Genomic DNA, 16,058 nt, shown 5'->3' with positions numbered 1-16,058 from the left:
TTTTTCTACAGGTGATGCTGCACAGGTTTTGATATGCAGCCTATGCTATACAGGTTGTTTTTCTACAGGCGATGCTGCACAGGTTTTGATATACAGCTTATGCTCTACAGGTTGTTTTTCTACAGGTGGTGCTGTTAGGTTTTGATATACAGCCTATGCTATACAGGTTGTTTATCTCCAGGCTGTGCTGCACAGGTTTTCATGTACAGCCCATGCCATACAGGTTGTTTTTCTACAGGCTGTGCTGCACAGGTTTTCTTGTACAGCCTATGCCATACAAGTTGTTTGTTTTTTTTTACAGACAATGCTGCACAGGTTTTGTTGTTTTCTACTGGCGGTGCTATACAGGTTGTGATATACAGGCCGTGTTATGACTGTTGTGTTATAATGACTGCTCTAGGGTGTACTGTCGGGACTCTACTGATTGAGCTATAAAGATGCATAAACATCATGCAAGTCATAGGACAATAAAGATGCCATTAATCTGTGCTTAAAAAAGAAAAAAAATAACTTTTAATTGTAAATTTCTGTTGGTTCCATTAGTCTAATCTCACTTAAGACTGTTAGTAACGTCTGATCCTAAAAACTGCATTTTCTGTATGATGAGTCTAGCGTTACCAGCAGCATTTCAATGTAGACTTATTAGGGTATGTGCACACGTTGCGGATTCTCTGCGGATCCGCAGCGTTTTTTGCAGTGCAGAAATGCTGCAGATCCGCAATTGATTTACAGTACAATGTAAATCAATGAGAAAAAAAAATGCTGTACACACTTTGCGGAAAATCCGCTGCGGAAACGCTGCGGTTTAAAAGAAGTAGCATGTCACTTCTTTTTTGTGAATCTGCAGCGTTTTTGTACCCATTCCATTATAGAAAACCGCAGGGGTAAAAAAACGCAGCAAATCCGCAAGAAAACCGCAGCAAAAACGCACAAAAAAACGCTGCGGAACCGCACAAATCCGCAGGTGCGTTTTCTGCCAGGAGAGGCAGAATCCGCACCAGAAAGTCCTAAGCCTAATCCGCAACATGTGCACATAGCCTTATGATGAAGTAGTCCAATAATCAGCATATTCTATGTGAAATAAAATGCATGGGAACCTAAGGAAAGGCAAAGTGACACTGACACCACTAAGAATCATAAACTTTGATCTGCAGAAAACTGCTGTATATATAAGTTCCCCCAAATGATCATCACTGTAAAACATTGACATAGCTATAGAGGGGTCACTGGGCCAGCTGCTCGAAAAGAGGAGCCAATAAGCCATACTGTCAATTAAAATTAAAATAATATACTATTATGCCTAGTATAAAGCAATGCATTACACAAAAAGTCATTCTTTGCTTTCTCAATCCCTTTGCTATACACCATGCTCTGCATTAGCCATAACACAATTTTTCAGTTTTGCCAGTGTTTCTTTAGGAAGGTCAAAGATACAAAAGATTTAGCCATGAAAAAATGACATGGGACATTCTGTCTTATTTGTTATTATGACATACAATAACATTTTGCAATAATAAATACCCAAACAATTAATGGATCAAATAAGGCTTTCAGCTTTTCAGTGATTTATCTAATAATTATTACTTCAGTTATAATCATTTTGGTACAATTGATGGTTGTACTGTATGGTTGAATTGTTATATCCTTAACATCCATGGCCACCCCAATTGTTTCAATGAGAGGCATATATTGTCTCTTCGCAACATGATTAGCTGATTCATCATGTCCTTGTCTGATCATTACTTTGAGTAGCGTGCTAATAGTACATGTATTCTCACTGATGCCTATGCGGAATGCTGCTCTTTGTGTCATCTACTGGTTATGTGCAGGGAACGCCCAATGTGTATGAATATGTTACTCGGAGCATACTGTACGTGTACATCTGATATCTACTCTCTCATGCAGAAAATAAGCAGATCTGCAAACTGTCCGCTCTTCGCTTAGCTCTAGGGATCTGAGACTCAACAACGTAATACGTAATTCCTTCTTTTTCACACCTGAGTAATCTGGTGCAGAATAGACGGGGGAGCATTAGTGGTACCAAGATATACGAGATGATGAGAGTATCAGGCACAGACGTAGAGTGATGAAGAGAGAACTGGATGAAGAGATAGAAATCTTCAGAGATAGTAAAAGCAATGTTATATGAGGGAGTGAGGATTGACAAAAGGAGGTTGATGCAAGTGATGTATAGCGAAGAAACAGGCGCATAAATGACTAAAGATCTGTCCATAATGGTCTTATAGATTTTATTTTTATAAGTGCAATGATAGCTATAGCAACATCAATAAGATTCATTTTCAAACCTATCCTTGGTTTTAAGGGCCACAAATTTTTTTTTTAGTTTTAGCTTTGCCGTTTTCAGACAACCAAACCTTTCTAAATTTTCCTGTTTTCCGCTATCATGCCTTTGCGTGTGAGGTTTGACACAGCTGGCACAATTACATCACTAGATGGATTCTGCTGTGTCCAGTATTAGACCACAAATTTTAAAAAACTGACCGTCACATCCAAACATAGACTAAGTGTGAACAGATGCTGAACCTAGAGTCACCAACTCGTATACAGTTAAATAAATAAGGGAGCACACTGCGGCGCTAAAATATGCAAACATGAAACATGAAAATTGAACTGCATTACTGCATTAGAAATATGAAAAACTGAGAGCGTTTAGCGCATAAATTGGCCAATTCATGTGTACCTGGTAGCCACATTAAGGCATCTCTCGTATATCAGGACCTAGACATTCCTTTCCTCGCTGAGAATAAATGTCTTCATCTGAATGGGAACCTACTGTGAATCCTCTTCTTAGACTAAAATCTCTCTCTGTGGAGGGGCAATGGTCCTGCTGTGATTAAAACACCTCTTAGCCACAGGTGTTTTAATAGCAGCAGGACCATTACCCCATTCAGATGAAGACGTTTATTCTCAGTGAGGAAAGGAAAGTCTAGGTCCTGGTATACAAGAGATGCCTTAATGTGGCTACCAGGTACACATGAATTGGCCAATTTATGCGCTAAACGCTCACATTTTTTCATATTTCTAGTGCAGTAATGCAGTTCAATTTTCATGTTTCATGTTTGCATGTTTTGGCGCCACAGTGTGCTGCCTTAATTATTTCACCATTATTACGTATTAGACCACAAGTTGCACAGACTGGTCCAGTGCATCAGAAGAACGTGGCTAGGTGAGGTTTTTTTTTAATCATCTTGTCAGACAGTACATGTAGAGATTGTAGTGCCTTCTTAATTTGTATATGTGAGTTGGGAGACCATCACACTGAATATATAGGGGGATGTAGGGCCATCATACACTGCATAATGGGGTTAGGGACCATCATACTTTGTGGCTGCAGGGGCCCTCATACTAGTAGGAGGCCTGTGGGCCATTATACTGCATACAGAGGTACTGTGGGGGCATCATACTGGATATAGAGGGGCTACAGTGCCATCAAATTGCATCTAGAAGGGTTTTGGGACCATTATACTCTGTGGGGGGGCTGTAGGGTCATTATACTGTGCATAAGGTGGTCATAGGAGCATCATACTGTGTGGGAGGAATGCGCAGTAACCATAATACTGGTAAAGAGGGATCATATTGTGTGAGGGGGCTGGGGACATCATACTGTAAGGGTCTCACTGTGGGGACATCATACTGTGGGGTTCAATGTGGGTGCATCGTATTATGTGTGGGGGAACTATATATAACTTTCCTGGGGTAACTCTCGGATCATCACATGTCATGGAAAACTGTGTGTGGGAATTTACTGTGGGTGTATCAAACTTTATGGGACACGGGCATTTTGATGGCATCATACTATAGGAGGCCATAAAAGAAGTATTGTAGTGGGTGAAAATAGTAAGGGGCTTCATTAGGGGCACAATTACTGTTTAATGTCCCTCTCCCTGTCTATAAAAGGTGGGAGGTATGCCTTTCTGTGAAGGTACATGTATGCCATGACTTCGCCCACTCCGCAAAATCTTTTTTTATTGCTAGGAAGGGGGCCCAATTAGGACTTTTTCAATAGGGTCTCATCATTTCTAAGTTCTCTTTGTTTGATACCTTCATTTCAATCATGGCCAAAAGTGTTGGCACCCTTGAAATTATTCCAGAAAATGAAGTATTTCTCCCATAAAATTATTGAAATTACAGATATTTTGTTATACACGTTTATTTCCTTTGTGTGTATTTGAACAATAGAAAAAAAACAGATGTAAAAAAGTCAAATTGGATAGAATTTTGCACAAAACAAGTTATGTTCAAACCCCTGGATGTTCAGGTACGGCAGGTCCGGCCGAACAGTTAAAAAAAGTTCTGTTCGGGAACCAGAACAGTACCCAAACCCCAACCTGGACCCCATTCAGATGAATGGGGGGCCTGAACATCTGTTGTTTGCCACACTGTCATCTTAATGAAAGCGCGGCAAACACTGCTTCTGGTCGGCAGTAAGATCATTACTGCTGGTCAGAGAGCTGCGGTTCCCGCTCTGTCAAATGACAGCGTGAGCCAGCAGCTGTGGCCACCGGTAACCAGACAAGTTAAAGCAGACAGCTGTGGGCTTGTATTCTTATGTTGGTAAGGGGCCATGGATATTGCCCCCCAGCCTTAAAAAGCAGCCTGCAGCCGCCCCAGAAAAGGTGCACCTACGATAATTGGTTTTCATCCTGGACGATGCCAAGATGCGACTGTCCAGGCTGAAAACCACGGGAAAATGAGCTCAGCGTCAGTGACTAGTGGAGACATCATCAAGGTTAGCACAGGTCACTGAGGCTGTGTTCGCAGCTCACTTCAGTGTGTGCTGGGCCAATGAACTGCGATGACATCAGTAAGATCACCGCTAGCACCATGACAAAAAGTCTCCCGATGCAGCACTGAGCTCAGTGAGTTCACGCAGTTCACAGCAAGAAATTTCCGAAATGAGCTGGGAATGCAGCCACAGTGACCTATGGTAACGTCGATAAAGTCACCACTAGTCACTGACACTGCCCTCGCAGCAACTCATTCTCCCGTTGTTAATTATCACAGACATAGATTACGGTGTGGGACAGTATTTCGGAAAGGTGAATGACATTGTAGTTTTTTATTTTGCTTTTTTCTTTTTTTACAGGAGACCATGGTTTCAATGGAATGTGCGCAAGGTGAGTATAACTGTATCTGTTATTTTTAAATAAATTTGTAAAATGGTGTGTATTTTTATTTTAAATGGGGTTAGTAATGAAGAGGTGTCTTTGAGACGCCTCTCCAGTACTAACTAATGGGCTTGATGTCACCTGAAAATACAAAGGTGACATCAACTCCACAAATATTACCCCACTTACCACCGTCACAGGGTAAGTGAGAAGAGACGGGTAAAGCTACAGAACTGGTGCATTTGATAGACGCGCCTTTTCTGGGGTGGCTGTGGGCTGCTATTCTTAGGCTGGGGAGGGAGCAATATCCATAGCTCCTTACCAGCCTGAGAATACCAGCCACCAGCTGGCTGCTTAGCTTGGCTTGTTGTCAAAAATGGGAGGGACCTCATGCCGTTTTTTAAATTATTTATTTAAATAATTTAAAAAAAACAGCGTGGGGATCCTTCTATTCTTGATAACCAGACATGATAAAGCTGTTGATAAAGTGGTGCCACACTGATTATCAAAAATAGAAAGACCCCAAGCCATTTAAAAAAAAAAAGTATTTATTTATAGCGCAGGTGCCAGCTGATGAATACTCCCATCAGCTGCGCCTTCTCTCACATTTATTAGCGACAGCAGGTGTAGGCTGATGGGAGTAGTACCTTTCTCATCAGCTGACACCTGTGTGACCGGAGGTAAACTTTTTACCACCGGTCACAGCTGCTGGAGCTTTGACCGTTGGTAATAATCTTACCGTCGATCCACAGGTGTTTTTTGCACTGTCATGCAGATGACAGCGTTGTAAACACCTGATGTTCTGGTGCTGAACCCAAACAGTAACATGTACTTCCTGGTGAAGTGTTCGGTACGGACCTCCAACTTTACTGTTCGGGTTTGCCCATCAGAACACATAACCCCAAAATTGGGCAGGACAAAATTGTTGGCACCCTCATTTAATATTTATTTTCACACCCTTTGGAATAAAGAACTGCAATCAATTGCTTTGAACAACCAAGAAAAGAGAAAGAAACATGCCATAAGTACAGGGATCACCTTGAAATGTAATCATATTTTATTGGTACTACAGAAAGCAATAAAAAATTAAAAACATTTAAAAAGTCATAACATGACATACAAAATGTACAATAACCCACAATAGAGCTACAGCCATTTATAATATGGTATCCAAATCTCCATACAGGACCTGTAGATATACAGTATATTGTCAGCAGCACACGTAGTGAAAAACAATCTTATATATATATTGCTATACATAAAGTCCTAAAGTCTCACAGTGCTCTGTAGGTATACACTACATATTATTCATATGCGTTAAAAAATAACTATCTAATGAGTTTTCTAATAACCAAAACTACGTTCAGAAGAATTCAAGTTTCGAAGAGAAGCAGTGACAGTATCATACCTGTTAACTGTGGTTTAGCCTACAGGTGTAGCAGCCTCCAACACGACAGCTGTGGCATCCTATGGCAATAGCATAGCAAACCAACTTCATTGGCCTAGTGGGCCACTCGTTCAAAGTGATTCAAAATGGCTATGTTACACAAATAGTGTAGATTGACATGGTCACTGCGCTATTAGGTTACCAGAGGTCATGTTGGTGGTTGCTGTATCTGTGTTCCTTTTGATGAATATGTATAGAGCTTTCTTTTCGGAAAAACTTTCATTTTTTTCTTATTAAGAAAAGCACATTAATAACAGCATCTGTCAAAGTAGGATCAACCCTTGTAAGCTGTTAATATGGGCATGCAGGCCATAGAAAGTCTAATAAATTTATACCTTAATATCTGCCATTCTTACTCCAGAGAAATTCACATACAGTATATCTTAATAAGTAAATGAACTGGAAAGATTTCAAATAAGCTCTGGAGGCAGATTCTCAGGGAGATCAGGGTCCGAACCATAGATCTTAGCAGCTCATTTGCCAGTATTTAGAAGTGCAAGCACCACAAGCATCTTATGGAGTGGTGTGTAGGAAATCGATTTGTGAGTCAGTGATATATGAGACGGGAAAAATTTGATAATCTCATACAATTAGCGTTGTTATAATGCATATATCATACAGTTTCTGTATTTATTATAATTAGTAAATCCTATTAAAAAACTATTTAGGTTTAGTATAAATCAGAAAACCCTTTGATGAATAATTTAATCCTATTACATTCTGTACTTTGTCCATAATCTTCATTTATTAATTTGATGTGCAAATTAGAAACAAGTCCACTTATTAAATCAATAGCATGTAAAACAGCTTAGCCAGACGCTGCGTAAGTTGCAGTGAATATCATCTATATCATCTAGTAGAAATAGATCATGCTGCATAATCGGAAAATACAGAAATGGTCAGTCTATTTTACGCATAGGACATTAATATAAAGGGTATACGATGTGTGTAACCATTTATATGATAAGTGGCACACAGCATCTCCACATCTCACTCTTCACAGTACATGATCTTTATGTGGGACCCTGTCTGTAACAGTCTGTTTTACGATCACACAATGTTGTGTTAACAGCTCCGGGGAGAGATAAATATAAAGAGCAATATACGGAGACCTCATAAAGATAGGGAGAGAGACGAGCCATGGAAATAGAGAGCAGAGTGTGTGATGAACTGTTCTCTTCCGTTATATATGAAAGCACAGTGTTAACGGGGGTAATATGAAAAGAGTAATAACTATACTTTATAGAAGAAAAATTATTACTCTCTCAAGATTGTCCACTTCAAAATACAAGTTTATGAGATTAACTGACAATAAAAAGACAATAAAATGAATCGTAGGAAAGAATTATCGTTTAGCCATGCAAATTAAATGTCTGAACATACAGTGTCAAAATTTGGTAATGCAAAAGAATGAGCCCAGTCCCAGTCTACACTCTTTATCTACATGTGTCACACTGATAACTCATTTCATTTACAATAAGCTCTGGAGGTAGAATCTCAGGGAGATCAGTGTCCAGCCCGTAGATCTGATTTGCCAGTATAAGCAAACACAGACGATGGAGAAGATGGAGAATTTAAGTTCTCCATCTTCTCCACACATGTGATATGATTCTCTCATGTGAGAGAATCAGATCACAGTAAACTGAGTAATATTTATTTGACAAATGATTATTAATCTCATCACGAAATGTGGCAGTTTTATGAATAAACATTAACATATAGAAACATATATTCTCAAAAGTAGCAACGATTATTAACCCTCAAGCAGGAAAAAATACTAAATTTCCCATCTAAGAAATCTTTGTCAAGTAACATTTTGATATGAGTACCAGATACAGACTGGGGCTGAAATTCAGCCCTAGCATTTGAAATCACACAGGCCCATGCTGTCCCCGTCCTCAAACACCAGATGGGATATATTATCCTGATTGGAGGAAAGCAAGATTTACTACAAGACCAATATTTCTAATGATACCTGTGGCCTGCTGGGGTAAGTGACGGAGTCAGCAACTTTGTGTATGGGCATCTTGAGAACACCGATTCTGTTAACAACGTAGCAGACAGGCCCTTCTGGAATTTGCCAGAATTGCCAGATGGCTAGGCCGGCCCTGATGAGTACTATGGATAACCTTGAGCATCCATGGATTTACAGTTTAACAGCTGTACTCCAGTTTTCTTTTCATCTCTCCTAAACAGAAGATCAACAATATTTTCTAAATAATAAATCCCACAAGACAAACGTACTGTAACTCTGTAGAACTGAGGGTTAATGCAGAGTAGCACAAACTCCACTAGATGGCAATAGAGTGGAGAGTGAGCTGAAAATCCTGCTATGAAGCAGACCAACAGTAATACAGCGAAGCTACCACTAGGTGGCAGCGGAATAGTCAGAGACCCGAGTCGATACCAGAGGATAACGCAGTACAAAAGGGATTTCAGGACTCTGAACATTTTTTACCTTTTGTGCATTATTGCCCTTTTCCAACATGGCATCTTTGGTCTCATGTGCACTTGTCTTCTTGCTATAAAACTCCACCCCAGCATTCAGTCTGTGCTAGATTATTCTGCTTTGCATCCAGCTCCTGATTACTCCCTGGCCTTGCACCTGCACCTGCTCCTGTGAACCTGTGTTGGAGATCCTGCCACTCTGCTCTGAGTTCCTGCTGCATACACCAGTGTTCAGTAATCCTCCTTCATCTGCTGCTCGTGTTACTTCCATCTGCATTTGTTGGACATGTAAGCTGTTTGTTGTTCTGCAAAACCTGAGACTATTAACAGGCCTCCCTGTTATGATTGAACTGGTGGTTAGGAGCACCTCCCTGGTTGAGCTAAGATATGATTTGAACTGCCTTATAGCATATCTATCTGTGTCTGGACTAAGTCAAGGATCTATTCGTGTCAAGTTTCCTCAAGAATAACTGTGCTTCATAGACTTTCTGTTTGTTTGCATCTACCTCTGAAGTTTCCTATTGACTGCTAAGCTGTGTTTATTATTTGCACCAAGTGTTGTGGACTTGAGTTTCTCTCTGCACCTGTTTCAATCACCGTGTGATAATATAAACTTTACCACTTATAAAACTGTGTCCTGTCATCTTGTTCCACGCAAAGAGTCTCCTGAATTATCCCCTATAATTATTACAAGGGAAAACCAAAACTCATAGTCAGACGAGAGCAAAAAAGTCAGTACCGGTCAGTAGCAGAGATACCAGAAGGGAGGGACAGGATCGAGTTAGAGCCGAGCTAAAGTCAAATACCGGGGAATCCAAAGAACCAGGAAAATAAGGAGCAGGGACAGGTAAGTGGAAGATAAGCAGACACGGGTCAGGTCAGAAGAATGCAGCAAGACAGATCAAGAACTCACCAGAGCCAGCTAACATGCCGAAGGCAAGCAATATAGCTGGCACTGCACACAGGTTGCAGCACAGATACATAGCAGACTGGATACAGGAATGAGGCAGGGAAAGTTAACCCCTGACATGACCAGACTGGGAAAGGAGAGACAAGACAAGGCGACAGATGGTCTCCTTAGGGATCTCCTCCCAGACCTGGACTAAAGAATCTGTCAACTCCTGGACAGTCTGTGGTGCAACGTGACGTTGGTGAATGATGCGAGACATGATGTCCCAGATATGTTCAATCGGATTCAGGTCTGGGGAATGGGTGGGCCAGGCAATAGCTTCAATGCCTTCATCTTGCAGGAAATGCTGACACACTCCAGCCACATGAGGTCTGGCATTGTCCTGCATTAGGAGGAACCCAGGGCCAACCACACCAGCATATGGTCTCACAAGGGGTCTGAGGATCTCATCTCAGTACCTAGTGGCAGTCAGGCGACCTCTGGCGAGCACATGGAGGGCTGTGCGGCCTTCCAAAGAAATGCCACCCCACTGTTGTGAATTCCGTTCTCGGGCTCCCTCCTGTGGTCATGAGTGGTACTTTGTGAGTTCTGTTCATGGGCTCCCTCTGGTGGCCTTTAGTGATATGGCTGTCTGTAGTTGCTCCAGCTGCCTTGTTTTCTGCTATGCTGGTTCCCTATTTAACTCCGCCTGGACTTTTACTTGTTGCCAGCTGTCGTTGTATTCAGTACTGGTTCAGAACCCTCTTGGACTTCCTTGTGACCTGTCTCCTCGTGGAGAAGCTAAGTTCATGCTAGTCCATTTTTGCTCATTGCAATTTGAAAATGTTTTTCTGTATATGATGAGTTCAGTCCAGCTTGCTTATATGTTATTTGATTGTTAGCTGGAAGCTCCGGGGTGCGGAGTTGCGCCCCTCACATCGTGAGTCGGTGTGAGGGTCTTTTGCATTCTCTGCGTGGATAATTTTCGTAGTGTTTTATACTGACCGCACAGTTCCCTTGCAATCTTCTGTCTATCTAGTGATTAGCGGGCCTCATTTGCTAAAACCTGTTTTCATTTCTATGTTTGTGTTTTCTCCTTAACTCACCGTTATTATTTGTGGGGGGCTGTCTAAACTTTTGGGGAAATTTCTCTGAGGCAAGTGAGGCTGTATTTCTCTCTAGGGGAAGTTAGTTCTCAGGCTGTGACGAGGCGTCTAGGCACTTAGGAACGCTCCATGGCTGCCTTTAGTGTGTGTTTGATAGGATCAGGATTGCGGTCAGTAAAGTTCCCACATTCCCAGAGCTTGTCCTTATGCTTTAGTTTACCCATCAGGTCATTCATGTGTCCTTACCACCAGGATCATAACAGTACAGCTGGCCAGAAAAGTGTTAATGCATTGCAAAAGAGGGATAAGAGAAGTTCTGAGCTCATTTTTTTTTCTCTGCAGTGTGTTTAGCTTCTCTCCTCCCCTTAATCTCTGGGTGGTTCCGGACTCAGCTGCAGATATGGATATTCAGAGTCTGTCCTCTAGTGTGGATCATCTCGCTGCAAGGGTACAAAGCATTCAGGATTATATAGTTCACAGTCCTGTGTCAGAGCCTAAGATACCAATTCCTGAGTTGTTCTATGGAGATAGATCTAAGTTCTTGAATTTCAAAAATAATTGCAAATTGTTTCTTTCTCTGAGACCCCGTTCCTCTGGTGATCCTGTTCAGCAAGTTAAAATTATTATTTCTTTGTTACGTGGTGACCCTCAAGATTGGGCATTCTCCCTGGCGCCATGAGATCCTGCATTGCTAAATGTGGATGCGTTTTTTCTGGTGCTTGGATTGCTTTATGAGGAACCTAATCTAGTGGACCAGGCAGAAAAGATTTTGCTGGCTCTGTCCCAGGGTCAGGATGAAGCAGAGGTTTACTGTCAGAAGTTTAGGAAATGGTCTGTGCTCACTCAATGGAATGAGTGTGCCCTGGCAGCGATTTTCAGAAAGGGTCTTTCTGAAGCCATTAAGGATGTTATGGTGGGGTTCCCCACGCCTGCGGGTCTGAATGAGTCTATGTCTTTGGCCATTCAGATTGATCGGCGTTTGCGGGAGCGCAAACCAGTGCACCATCTGGCGGTATTTTCTGAGCAGAATCCTGAATCTATGCAATGTGACAGGATTCTGACCAGAATTGAACGGCAAAATCACAGACATCAGAATGGGTTGTGCTTTTACTGTGGTGATTCTGCTCATGTTATCTCAGATTGTTCTAAGCGCACAAAAAACTTCGCTAAGTCTGTCACCATTGGTACTGTACAACCTAAATTCATTTTGTCTGTTACTTTAATTTGCTCTGTGTCATCCTACTCAGTTATGGCTTTTGTGGATTCAGGTGCCGCCCTGAATTTGATGGATTTGTCCTTTGCCAGGCGCTGTGGTTTTATCTTGGAGCCTTTGCAATTCCCTATTCCACTTAAGGGAATTGATGCCACACCATTGGCCAAGAATAAACCTCAGTACTGGGCTCAAATGACCATGTGCATGACTCCTGCGCATCAGGAGGTGATTCGCTTTCTTGTGTTACATAATTTGCATGATGTTGTCGTGTTAGGTCTGCCATGGCTGCAGGCTCATAATCCAGTCCTGGATTGGAAAGCAATGTCTGTGTCAAGTTGGGGTTGCCAGGGGATTCATGACGAGGCTCCTTTGGTGTCAATTGCTTCTTCTACTCCTTCTGAAGTCCCTGAATTTTTGTCGGACTACCAGGATGTATTTGATGAGCCCAAGTCCAGTGCCCTACCTCCTCATAGGGATTGTGATTGCGCCATAAATTTGATTCCTGGTAGTAAGTTCCCTAAGGGACGACTTTTTAATTTGTCTGTACCAGAACATGCCGCTATGCGGAGTTATATCAAGGAGTCTTTGGAGAAGGGGCATATTCGCCCTTCCTCGTCCCCTTTGGGTGCGGGGTTCTTTTTTGTGGCCAAGAAGGATGGTTCTCTGAGACCCTGTATAGATTATCACCTTCTAAATAACATCACGGTCAAATTTCAGTACCCTTTGCCTCTGCTGTCTGATCTGTTTGCTCGGATTAGGGGGGCTAGTTGGTTCACCAAGATAGATCGTCGAGGGGCTTATAATCTTGTGCGCATAAAACAGGGCGATGAATGGAAAACGGCATTTAATACGCCCGAAGGCCATTTTGAGTACTTGGTGATGCCTTTTGGGCTTTCTAATGCCCCTTCCGTGTTTCAGTCCTTCATGCACGACATCTTCCGAGAATATCTGGATAGATTTATGATTGTGTACCTGGATGATATTTTGGTCTTTTCTGATGATTGGGAGTCTCATGTGAAGCAGGTCAGGATGGTATTTCAGGTCCTGCGTGCCAATGCCTTGTTTGTGAAGGGCTCCAAGTGTCTCTTCGGAGTCCAGAAGGTTTCCTTTTTGGGCTTTATTTTCTCCCCTTCTACTATCGAGATGGATCCAGTTAAGGTCCAGGCCATTTATGACTGGACTCAACTTACATCGGTGAAGAGTCTTCAGAAGTTCTTGGGCTTTGCTAATTTTTACCGTCGCTTCATCACTAATTTTTCCAGTGTGGTTAAGCCTTTGACGGATCTGACCAAAAAGGGTGCTGATGTGGCGAATTGGTCTTCTGCGGCCGTTGAGGCCTTTCAGGAGCTGAAACGTCGGTTTTCTTCGGTTCCTGTCTTGCGTCAGCCGGATGTTTCTCTTCCGTTCCAGGTCGAGGTTGATGCTTCTGAGATTGGAGCAGGGGCTGTTTTGTCGCAGAAAAGCTCTGATGGCTCTGTGATGAGGCCATGTGCTTTCTTCTCTAGAAAGTTTTCGCCTGCAGAGCGGAATTATGATGTTGGTAATCGGAAGTTGTTGGCAATGAAGTGGGCATTCGAGGAGTGGCGGCATTGGCTTGAGGGAGCCAAACATCGCGTGGTGGTCTTGACGGATCACAAGAATTTGATGTATCTCGAGTCTGCCAAGCGGTTAAATCCTAGACAGGCTCGATGGTCGCTGTTTTTCTCCCGTTTTGATTTCGTGGTCTCGTACCTTCCGGGTTCGAAGAATGTTAAGGCTGATGCCCTTTCCAGGAGTTTTGTGCCTGACTCTCCAGGAGTTTCTGAACCGGTTGGTATCCTCAGGGAAGGGGTGATTTTGTCTGCCATCTCTCCTGATTTGCGGCGGGGGCTGCAGGAATTTCAGGCCGATAGACCGGACCGTTGTCCACCGGAGAGACTGTTTGTCCCGGATAGATGGACCAGTAAAGTTATTTCAGAGGTTCATTGTTCGGTGTTGGCAGGTCATCCTGGAATTTTTGGTACCAGGGATTTGGTGGCTAGGTCCTTTTGGTGGCCTTCCTTGTCGCGGGATGTGCGTTCCTTCGTGCAGTCCTGTGGGATTTGTGCTCGGGCCAAGCCTTGCTGTTCTCGTGCCAGTGGATTGCTTTTGCCTTTGCCTGTCCCAAAGAGGCCTTGGACGCATATTTCCATGGATTTTATTTCGGATCTTCCGGCCTCTCAGAGGATGTCTGTCATCTGGGTGATCTGTGATCGTTTTTCTAAGATGGTCCATTTGGTGCCCTTGCCTAAGTTGCCTTCTTCCTCTGATTTGGTTCCGCTGTTTTTTCAGAATGTAGTTCGTTTGCATGGTATCCCGGAGAATATTGTGTCTGACAGAGGGTCCCAGTTTGTGTCCAGATTCTGGCGGTCCTTTTGTGCTAAGATGGGCTTTGATTTGTCTTTTTCTTCGGCCTTCCATCCTCAGATGAATGACCAAACCGAACGAACTAATCAGACCTTGGAAACTTATCTGAGATGTTTTGTTTCTGCGGATCAGGATGATTGGGTGACTTTTTTGCCATTGGCTGAGTTCGCCCTCAATAATCGGGCTAGTTCTGCTACTTTGGTTTCACCTTTTTTTTGTAATTCTGGTTTTCATCCTCGTTTTTCCTCAGGTCAGGTTGAACCTTCTGACTGTCCTGGGGTGGATTCTGTGGTGGATAGTAGAGTTGAGTGAAACGGATCGTTCATTTTCATAAGTCGCCGACTTTTGGCAAAGTCGGCGTCTCATGAAACCCGACCCGGTCCCTGTGTGGGGTCGGCCATGCGGTACGCGATCTTGGCGCCAAAGTCGCGTTTCGTATGACGCGTTTAGCGCCATTTTTTCAGCCAATGAAGGAGTGTGGGCAGAGTGATGACATAGGGGTTAGGGGCGTGCACGCCTATCATCATTTTATCGCTTGTGCGCAGTAGGGATTTGCAATGTGTAAAATGAAATTTTCGGGGCTGGGACGGAGGGGAGAGAGAGAGAGAGAAAGAGAGAGAGAAAAAAAAATCCCCATTGACGTGCATAGGGTTTCGTGTTCCGGACGATCCTCGACTTTTCGCAGTATTCGGCCGATTTTGCCCGACTCGACTTTTCAAAAAGTCGGGTTTCGCAAAACGTGACTCGACCCTAAAAAGGTCAAAGTCGCTCAACCCTAGTGGATAGGTTACAGCAGATTTGGAACCATGTTGTGGACAATTTGGCTTTGTCACAGGAGAAGGCTCAGCGCTTTGCTAATCGCCGTCGCTGTGTGGGTCCCCGACTTCGTGTGGGGGATTTGGTTTGGTTGTCTTCTCGTTTTGTTCCCATGAAGGTTTCCTCTCCTAAGTTCAAGCCTCGTTCCATTGGTCCTTATAAGATTTCAGAAATCCTCAATCCTGTGTCATTTAGTTTGGATCTCCCGGCAGCTTTTACCATTCATAATGTTTTCCATAGGTCATTGTTGCGGAGGTATGTGGTGCCTGTGGTTCCTTCTGTTGATCCTCCTGCTCCGGTGTTGGTCAAGGGAGAATTGGAGTATGTGGTGGAGAAGATCTTGGATTCTCGAATTTCGAGACGGACGCTTCAGTATTTGGTTAAATGGAAGGGCTATGGTCAGGAGGATAATTCCTGGGTGGTTGCCTCTGATGTCCATGCTGCCGATTTGGTTCGTGCCTTTCATTCGGCTCGTCCTGATCGGCCTGGGGGCTCTGGTGAGGGTTCGGTGACCCCTCCTCAAGGGGGGGGGTACTGTTTTGAATTCCGTTCTCGGGCTCCCTCCTGTGGTCATGAGTGGTACTTTGTGAGTTCTGTTCATGGGCTCCCTCTGGTGGCCTTTAGT

This window comes from Ranitomeya variabilis, chromosome 5, assembly GCF_051348905.1.
Source record: "Ranitomeya variabilis isolate aRanVar5 chromosome 5, aRanVar5.hap1, whole genome shotgun sequence".
Classification (NCBI taxonomy): Eukaryota; Metazoa; Chordata; class Amphibia; order Anura; family Dendrobatidae; genus Ranitomeya; species Ranitomeya variabilis.
The sequence above is the reverse complement of the archived record's forward strand: the minus strand, read 5'-3'. Positions refer to the sequence as shown.